Here is a 9925-nt window from a genome sequence, read left to right on the forward strand (position 1 = left end):
GGTATTTATGTTGCTAAAGTGTCAAAACTTCTGTAGTGGGAAATCAGCTACCAGTGAGAATAGCTCTCACTGAATTATCTTTCCTAAAAGAACAGGTATGAAGGAGGGATACAGGCATACATAGCTGATGTGAGAGTAAGGTTTGATGATGATGAAAGTTCATCATTCGTGCTGTAGGAGTAGATGCAGGATTGCTTGTGTCAGCTGAAGCTGAGTCACTACTATAGCATGTTACCTTCAAAAGGGTAATTCAAGAGAAAGAAGCTATGAGTAACATTTCACTCCAAGTTCATTCCCATCACAAATTGCACAGCACACTCCCAGTGGAGTCCCAGCACACTCCCACCACCATGAGAAGCCACAGTTTGCTAACTCTGCACTGTTCTTAAAATTGGTCCACCAGTCTAAAATTTTCTACCAGGGTCAGTTGCTGAACTCCCTGAGCACTCCTGCAATCCCTGGTGGACTCTGTTAGAGACATCCCTTTCTTTTCCTGTTACTGGGACCCTGACAGAGTACATGGAGAGGTACCACTGAGATTGCCCATCTCCTGCTGGCTGCTGTTAGAGAGGGGACATGAGGCTAGAGAGGTGCTTGGTCTGAGCTGGTATGGTTGTTTTTCTTATCAAACAAGTGTTTGCTGTAGCTACACATGCAGTCACAGTAAATCAACAAACCACAGCCCTAGCAGTTAAGGTATCAGATTAGTAATTATTGGAGAAATGCGTTTTTATGTGGTGGTATGACATGAAGTCCCTGTATCATGCAGTCACTGTGGCTCAGCTTGAGAACAGATACTTTCAAATTTGCTTATAACATCTTATCTCCTCTTTCACCATCATTCAGGTTTTTTCCCTTCTTTACAAGAAGAACAGGAAAATGCTCTTATTAAGTACTGAGAAGCCTGGCTACCTCTGGTGGTACTAACATCTCAGGGTAATAGAATATCTTAGAGTTGAGACAGAAGATTACCCAAAGGATGTCTGTTGTGCCTGGTGTTACGGCTAGAAAGCCTTGGGGAATGTTTGCATCCTATGTACCAGACATATTTCTTTTGCTTCATTACATTTGGGGGTTTTGTGGGCATAACCATTATTCTTTTGCATAAAATTGCATTTCCATCAATATTTCACATCTGATTTATTGGTAGGTACAGGCAAATATCCTGATTTCATGAAAAAGAGGCAAAAACTGCATCCAAGATTTCTCCACAGATTTCACTGTGCACATTTCTGGGTTTCATCCTTGCTAATGGATTTAAGCAGGACTGTCAAGAAAGCTCTTGCTGATGTCATATGGTTCTGATCCAAAAAGTTCGAAGTCCTCTCAAAAGTTTGTTGTCCTTCAGATCAGGACTTCCATTTGTAATACTCTGCTCAAGTCAGTAAGAGTTTTTTCCTTTAACAAAAGAACATAAACTCTTATTTTGGCAGACGCAAAAGCTTTCTCAGCCTTCAGGCTTTCCTATTGTAAAGTCCAATTGCATTAGGTAAATTAGGAGAGCTAACAGAAAATAAGTATCACGTTTTAAAGAAGTACAAAGCGGAACAAAACAATAAATTGTTACTGTGCAAAGTTAATATTTAAGGAACTCATCTCAGGCAAGGCAAAGCCATAATCAACATCAAAGCAGAATCTCCCTAAACTTTTCAGTGAAGGAATTAATAGAAACCTTGTGCTTTTGTTAGTTTTTCCTTTTCTGAAATGTTTGGGGGTTTTGTTGTGTTAATATTCTTTCCATGATGGTGTCTATGTAGGAATTGGAGATAAAATAAGACAGATGTACTGACCATGGTTACCAAGGGAGCAGTTTCCTTAGCAATGGCAAAGCAGTTGTCAAAGCAGTCAATGTTCCTTCTCTCTCTCACATGACTTGTTTTTACTAGTTTGCATAGCTTGGTTACACCAACAGCTAGTCATAAACACCTCTCCCAAATTTCTGGGAGCAGGCAAAGAAGGCCTAGGTGGGTCATTAGTCAGATGATCCCAACCTGGTTTCAGTTCAGTGTCTACCTGAACTTTTTCTTTTGTTTCATCATTTTTCATAAAACATTCACTGTCTAAAGAACATGAAAGTCATCCAAATGGAAACATAACTACATACTGCACACACAGATAAAAAAGATATGGAGGTGGGTGAGTAGTATAAAATTGCCACCTGTCCAAAGCACCAGTCCTTTCCTCTTAAGGGTAAAGATGGCAGCTAAAATAATCCCTATAAATAGGTCTTCTAACTGCCTACATGACATGGTTATTATCTGAGAGTGGAAGTCTGATCCGGCCATCCTCAACGAGGCTGAAGAGTGGATTATGCTGCACTATAACACTTATTGCTCTCTATGGGTGCTTCTGGTGGTGGTGATAAGTGTGTGAGGTCCCCAGGCCGCATCCAGAATTGCCCAGCCAAGGCCATTACCCAGCAGGTGACCGCCTCCACCCTCGCCCCATGCTGGGAGCTCAGCGCCCTCTCCATACCCTTGTTCCCAAAGCCCATTCAGGCTCCTAGGGACAGCATGGAGGTGAGATGGGCTCATGCTGCTGTATGGAAGGTATCAGCTCTAAAAGGATGGTAGATCTCAAAGTGCTTGGAAAACCCTGTTATCTGTAACTCTGGGCACTATGGCCACCAAACTAGAAGTTATTCATCCTGAGCAGAATAATCCCAAGAAAAAAACAGGCAGTGATGAAACTCTTTCCCATTCTGTATTTAAGCAATTAGTTCTAATCAAATCATGATTAAAAGTGTTGTGTCAATAGCCCAATAATGCAGAGACAGATTTGTGCCATAGCAGTGGTTGTGAGAGGTACAGTTGTTTGTTCTGACTATCTGAGTTAGGAAACTATTGTTTTCCTGCCTCTATTTCCAATCAAGGGCAAAGCTGTTTCATATCAAATATAGCTAAATTCCTATATGAAGATATTTCCAGCGAACTTCTAGTTGCAGGCTGGCAAAGGACACAAAGTTATTTGCTTTTTTTGAAAAGCAGTATTAACATAAACTGGTACTATCCACTGGAGTGTCATGTGTGGAGAAAATATTGACTGGACCACTTTTGGATTAATTCTGGTTGCAAAATGCCATCTTGATGTCACTGCTACAATCTGTAATTTTAAGTGTTGTTATTAAAAACTTTGCTATCAAATGGCTCCTAAGAGTTTTCAGATAATTCAGCTACTCTGTATGTATTCTTCTTCAACCTGTGGCTAAAATTCATATATACTCATTTTCTAACACATCCTTACTTACTGCCTGCAACAAGTATGGATCTTTTTGTTCAGGTTGACTGGAATTTAATTAGACACTGATAAAGAGAAGGAACAGTACAGTGTATGTGCAGACAGAGTGGCTGAATGCAGCCACTCCCCTTCTCTACGTGGCTCTGTGCCATGGGGTAGGTTACTAAATACATCTGTGGTCCTCCTTGGGGCATTCATTTCATTACTATACTATTCATGATGCACTACTAGAGGTGAAGTTAGGAGTTTTCTTGAGCTTTGTTTACAAATACTTCTAGCAGGAATCTGACACCTTAGACAGGAAAGCACAGAACAAGGTGGAAGTGCAATATTAATTACAGAATCATAGAATGGTTTGGGTTGGAAGGAACTTCAAAGATCATCTAGTTCTAACCCCCCCTGCCATGGGCAGGGACACCTTCCACTACACCAGGCTGCTCAAAGCCCCATCCAACCTGGCCTTGAGCACTTCCAGGGATGGGGCATCCACAGCTTCTCTGGACAACCTGTTCCAGTGCCTCACCACCCTCAGAGTGAAGAATTTCTTCCTTACAGCTAATCTAAATCTACCTTCTTTCAGTTTAAACCCATTACCCCTTGTCCTGTCACTACACACCCTTGTAAAAAAAAAAAAAAAAAAAAAAACCACAAAAATACAACTCTCCAGCTTTCCTGTAGGCCCCTTCTGGGTACTGGAAGGCTGCTACAAGGTCTCCCCAGAGCCTTCTCTTCTCCAGACTGAACAACCCCAACTCTCTCAGCCTGTCCTATATAGGAGACGTGCTCCAGCCCTCTGGTCATCTTTGTGGCCCTCCTCTGGACTTGTTCCAACACGTCCATGACCTTCTGATGTTTGAGGCCCCAGAGCTGAATGCAGTACTCCAGATGGGGTCTCGCAAGAGCAGAGTAGAGGTGGAGAATCACCTGCTGGTCACGCTTCTTTTGATGCAGCCCAGGATACAGTTGGCTTTCTGGGCTTCAAGCACACATTGCCGGGTCATGTTGAGCTTCTCATTGGCCAACACCCCCAAGTCCTTCTCCTCAGGGCTGCTCTCAATCCATTCTCTGCCCAGTCTGTATTTGTGCTTGGGATTGCCCCGCCCCATGTGCAGGACCTTGCACTTGGCCTTGTTGAACTTCAACAAGGGGCCCACCTCTCAAGCCTGTCAAGGTCCCTTTGGATGGCATCCCTTCCCTCCGGTGTGTTGACTGTACCACCCAGCTTGGTGTCATGGGCAAACCTGCTGAGAATGCACTCAATCCTACTGTCTGTGTTACCGACAAAGATGTTAAACAGTGCCAGTCCCAATACTGACTCCTGAGGAACGCCACTCATCACTGGTCTCTACTTGGACATCGAGCCATTGACCGCAACTCTTTGAGTGCCACCATCCAGCCAATTCCATATCCAATTGAGTGGTCCATCCATCAAATCCATGTCTCTCCAATTTAGAGACAAGAGTATCATGCGGGACAGTGTCAAATGTTTTGCACAAGTCCAGGTGGATGACATGAGTTGCTCTTCCTTATCCACCAATGCTGCAGTCCTGTTGTAGAAGGCCACCAAATTTGTCAGGCACAATTTGCCCTTAGTGAAGCCATGTTGGTTGTCACCAATCACCTCCTTATTTTCCATGTGCCTTAGCATAGTCTCCAGGAGGATCTGCTCCATGATCCTGCCAGGCACAGAGGTGAGACTGACTGGCCTGTAGTTCCCTGGGTCTTCCTTTTTTCCCTTTTTAAAAATGGCAGTTAAGTTTCCCCTTTTCCAGTCAGTGGGAACTTCACCAGACTGCCGCAGCTTCTCAAGTATGATGGATAGTGGCTTAGCAACTTCATCTGCCAGTTCCCTCAGGACCTGTGGATGCATTTCATCAGGTCCCATGGACTTATGCACCTTCATGTTCCTTAGATGGTCTCGAACCTGATCTTCTCCTACAGTGGGAGGTTCTTCATTCTCCCAGTCCCTGCCTTTGCCTTCTGCAACTTGGGCAGTGTGGCTTGAGCGCTTCCCAGTGAAGACTCAGGCAAAAAAGTCATTGAGTACCTCAGCCTTCTCCATACCCCCTGTAACCAGGCCTCCTGTTTCCTTCTGGAGAGGGCTCTCATTTTCCCTCGTCTTCCTTTTATCACCAATGTACCTACAGAAGCTTTTCTTGTTGCCCTTGACATCCCTGGCCAGATTTAATTCTATCAGGACTTTAGCTTTCCTAACCTGATCCCTGGCTGCTCGGATACTTTCTCTGTATTCCTCCCAGGCTACCTGTCCTTGCTTCCATGCTCTGTAGGCTTCTTTTTTGTGTTTGAGTTTGTCCAGGAGTTCCTTGTTCATCCATGCAGGCCTCCTGGTGTTTTTGCCTGACTTCATCTTTGCTGGGATGCATTGCTCCTGAGCTCGGAGGAGGTGATCTTTGAATATTAACCAGCTTTCCTGGGCCCCTCTTCCCTCCAGGGCTTTATCCCATGGTACTCTACCAAGCAGATCCCTGAAGAGGCCAAGGTCTACTCTCCTGAAGTCCACGGTAGTGAGCTTGCTGTGCACTTTCCTCAGTGCCCTAAGGATCTTGAACTCCACCATTTCATGGTCACTGCAGCCAAGGCTGCCCTTGAGCTCCACATTCCCCACCAGCCCCTCCTTGTGGGTGAGAACAAGGTCCAGCATAGCACCTCTCCTCCTTGGGTCCTCTATCACTTAGAGAAGGAAGTTATCATCAATGCATTCCAGGAACCTCTCAGATTGCTTATGCCCTGCTGTGTTGTCCCTCCAAGAGGTATCAGGGTGGTTGAAGTCCCCCATGAGGACCAGGGCTTGTGAACGTGAGACTGCTCCTATCTGTCTACAGAGGGCCTCATCTGCTTGGTCTTCCTGGTCAGGTGGCCTTGAGAAGCCAGACCCCCACTACAATGTCACCTGTCCCTGCCCTCCCTTTAATCCTGACCCATAAGTTCTCGGTCGGTTCCTCATCCATCCCCAGGCAGAGCTCTGTGCACTCCAGCTAGTCATTGACATAGAAAGCGACACCCCCTCCTCATCTCCCCTGCCTGTCCTTCCTGAAGAGCCTGTATCCTTCCATTCCAACTCTCCAATCAGAGGAGCCATCCCATCATGTCTCCATGATGCCAATAAGATCAGGCATGCGCATGTCTAACTCCTCTTGCTTGTTCCCCATGTTGCGTGTGCTTGCATAGAGGCATTTAAGTTGGATCCCTGATGAAGCTGACTTAGTGGCTGAAGTGGCTGGAATTCCTTTGTGCTGCTCTTCAGGTGCTCTCCTGCTGACCTGTGATCCTTCTCCATGCTCTGGGCATCTGTTGCTGGCACTAGCATCAAACTGGTACGAGTGAGATGGATTGAGGTTCCCCTTCCCTGGCAACTTTACTTTAAAGCCCTCTTCACCAGCTTGGCAAGCCTATGACAGAAAACGCTCTTCCCATTCTCCGACAGATGGAGCCCATCAAGCCCGAACAGACCAGGTCTCAAAGCAAGTCCCATGGTCTAAGTAGCCGAACCCCTGCCTGTGGCACCAGTCCTGTAACAATTTCTTGATTCACCAGATTCAACTGGCCCTTTCAAACCCCTTCTCTTTGACTGGGAGCGTTGATGAAAAAACTACCTGTGCTCCAGAGTCCCTTACCACTGCTCCCAGGGCTCTGTAATCCTTGATACTCCTCAGACTGCTCCTGGCTGAACCACTGGTACCCACATGAAACAGCAGCAGTGGACAATAGTCAATGGACTGTATGAGGCTTCGTAGTCTTTTGGTGACATCCCTGATATGAGCCCCTGGTAAGCAGCACAACTCTCTAGAGAGTGCATCAGGTCAGCAAATGGGTGTCTCCGCACCTCTCAGAAGAGAGTCGCCTACTACTATCACCCGTCGCCTTTTCTTAGTTGCGCTGGTTGTTACATGGGGAGCAGATCGGGCTGCCTTACTCAGCTCCAGCATCTCTCCTGGTGTGACGAGTCTTTCCTCTTCAGTCTGCAGAGTGGTGAAGCGGTTCTACAAGGGCACCTCCGGCTCCTGGGGAAGTCTCTTCCTCCTGCTGGTCCTTGCTGTTGCAGGCATCCATTCTTCTGCATTATTGGCCCCCGCTCCCTTCTGTGTGTGCCAGTGGGGGAGTTTTTGGCTGTCTGGCCGTGGGCTGTGGGTCCACTGCAGACTGCACTTGGAACCAGCTATCTAACTCCTTCTCAGCCTCCCTGATGTTATGCAGCCTTCTCACTGCCTCTGGCAGCTCAGCCACCTGCTGCAGGAGGTCCTCCACCTGGGTACAGCTTCTGCAGGCAGGTCTGCTGCCTGTCCCTGCCCTAGGAGAGAGGTCCAGGCACTTTCTGCAGTCTGAGGGGGAGCAGGGAGAAGGTTAGGAGCATGGTGCCACCTATGAATGCTATAAGCAAAATCTGTCTCTCATCTGCCTTATTAGGAAAGCTGTATGGAAAGGGAGGAAAAAAAGCATGTTTCTTAGTTATTTCCTCTATTCCACATCAAGGCAGTTTCAGATTCAGAAAATCTCACCATGCTTGAATTCCATAAATCTGCACAATCCTTGTGAAAACCAGTATTTTTGTGTCAAGAAATGTGGGAACAAAGAGGAGGGAAAGGTAACAACCACATAGGATCAAATAATGCTCAGCTAATGAGGCACTTCTTTCTTGAGAGGAAATAGTGTGTGCATATGTGTGTGAAGGGATGGGGAAGGTCTTATTTCTGCTGTGCACAAAATATAAGTATATAGCTTGCTTCTTAAAAAAAAATCGTGGGAATGGAGGAAGGAAAGCTGCAGGAGGTAAGGTGGAGCAGTGGCAGTCATCTGTCTGGTGGAAGAAGAAGGCAACAGGGAGGAACTCTGAGATTGCTCTCTGCAAAGAGGCACGTTTGCAGTTTTAGTTGTAGGAGGAACACACCCTGAGGTCAACCACAGCACTGAATCACGTTAAAACCCATAGCATGTGCGGCCGTCCTTCCATCCCCTCCACAGCCCTTTTACCTCAAAAAACAAAGAGAAGCTGATTAAAAGGTAGAGGCATTGAGTCACCTGGGAACGCAGTTTTGTCAGGACAGCCACCCAGTCCCCATCTCCTAGCTGCAAACCTGCCAGTCCCTAATTCATCAACCCCCTAGCCACCCCACAGTGACCCCCAATTACCAAAGTGGCAGCTGTGCAGTTCACTCGCCTCTGGTTGAGCTGATTTTTTACCATTACGGTCCCAACCACCTGCTGTGCATTTGATGTAACTTTTCAATTAACATTCTCCAAGGATTTGTAGCCTTCAGTGTGCGTTACAGCCCCAGCCATTCCCACACCCGTCACCCCTGGGCTGCACTGCTGTAACTCTTCCTACCTCCTGCACAAACACATCAGGCACAGATTTAATGGCACCCACCTAAATCCCTCCAGTCAGAGGCGTGTAAACATGTATGTAAAGGCTGTGCAGAAGAGAGGCCTAAATGCAGGAGCGAAGTATTATTGAATGTGACTAGTGCAACTCACACAGACAGCCACAGGATTACAGCCCGGCAAATGAAGGTTGATATGATAACTGCACCAGGCAGGAGCAGAAGCAAAGCTGTCCTTCTCGATATCAGGGTACCACAAACAGTGCAGGAGCAGAGTAAGTTTTGCTGACAGGTTACATAAGAATAAACAAAACTAAAGCAATAAGAATCAGAAAGAAAAACCAGGCCATTTGCACCACGCTGAGATGGTTTTTAGATCTGACATTTCGGCTGAATACAACTCGTGTTCAATTGCCTGAAGTCTTGCTAGGAAATCTTTGCATTGCTCAGTTTCGTGGTGTTTGCTCCCTTACTTGCATCTTTATTTGAAGCTCATGAAGGAAGGTTATTTTTTTTTTGTTTGGTGATTTGTGGGCCCATGTGTATGAAATATTTGATAATATTTTTGAGTAGGGTTTAAAAACTTGGGCATTTGCTGAGAGGAAGAGGGGCGAAGTGGAGACCTGGTTCAGAGCGAGTTTCATTTGTATTCACACTCCAGAGCTGAGTGCTCATGGAAAAGGTTGGAGAGGAAAGCATTTGCCTTTGGACCTGTTGAGTTTGATGTTGATGTGCCATTGGGTGTGAGCTGAGACTGCCAGCACGTTGCAAGACTGGAATTCAGGAGAAAGAACTGGAATGGAAAGATGCCGTGAAATTATCAGCAGAAATGGGACAGATAAACTGAAGTGAGAGAGTGAAATCACTTAAAGGGGAAGGGATGAGTGAGCTGCAGCAGGAAAAAAGAACTGAAAAGAGGAAAATCTTCAAGTGAAATATCAAATCCACAGGTTGAGAGAGTGAGGATGCAACAGAGGGGAAAGGAAGATGGGAATAAACTGAGGACAAAAGTGGCAGAAGAGATGTGAAGGATGATAGGGAAAGACGAAAATCCATGAAACCAAATGGTCATTTTAGGGCATTGTAGTGATGTGGGGAAGAGACAGGAAATTACAGAGCAGCTGGCTGTGAAATGGATGTGAGGAAGCCAATACACTCAGTGCGGGAAGCTCTGTGAAGGTGGGTCCTGGCAGAGCTTGCGGATTGATTTATCAGTTTAGAATAAAGAACGAAATCAGTGTCATTTCTAATGCTAATATAATTCCAGCCATGTGAACATATTTATGTCAGGGCAGTATGTTTTTGCAGATTTCTGAAATAAGCCGTAAAACCCCCATTAAATAAGAAAA

This window comes from Nipponia nippon, unplaced genomic scaffold (genome assembly GCF_047370975.1).
Source record: "Nipponia nippon isolate SJK-2023a ecotype South Korea unplaced genomic scaffold, ASM4737097v1 scaffold_9, whole genome shotgun sequence".
Classification (NCBI taxonomy): domain Eukaryota; kingdom Metazoa; phylum Chordata; class Aves; order Pelecaniformes; family Threskiornithidae; genus Nipponia; species Nipponia nippon.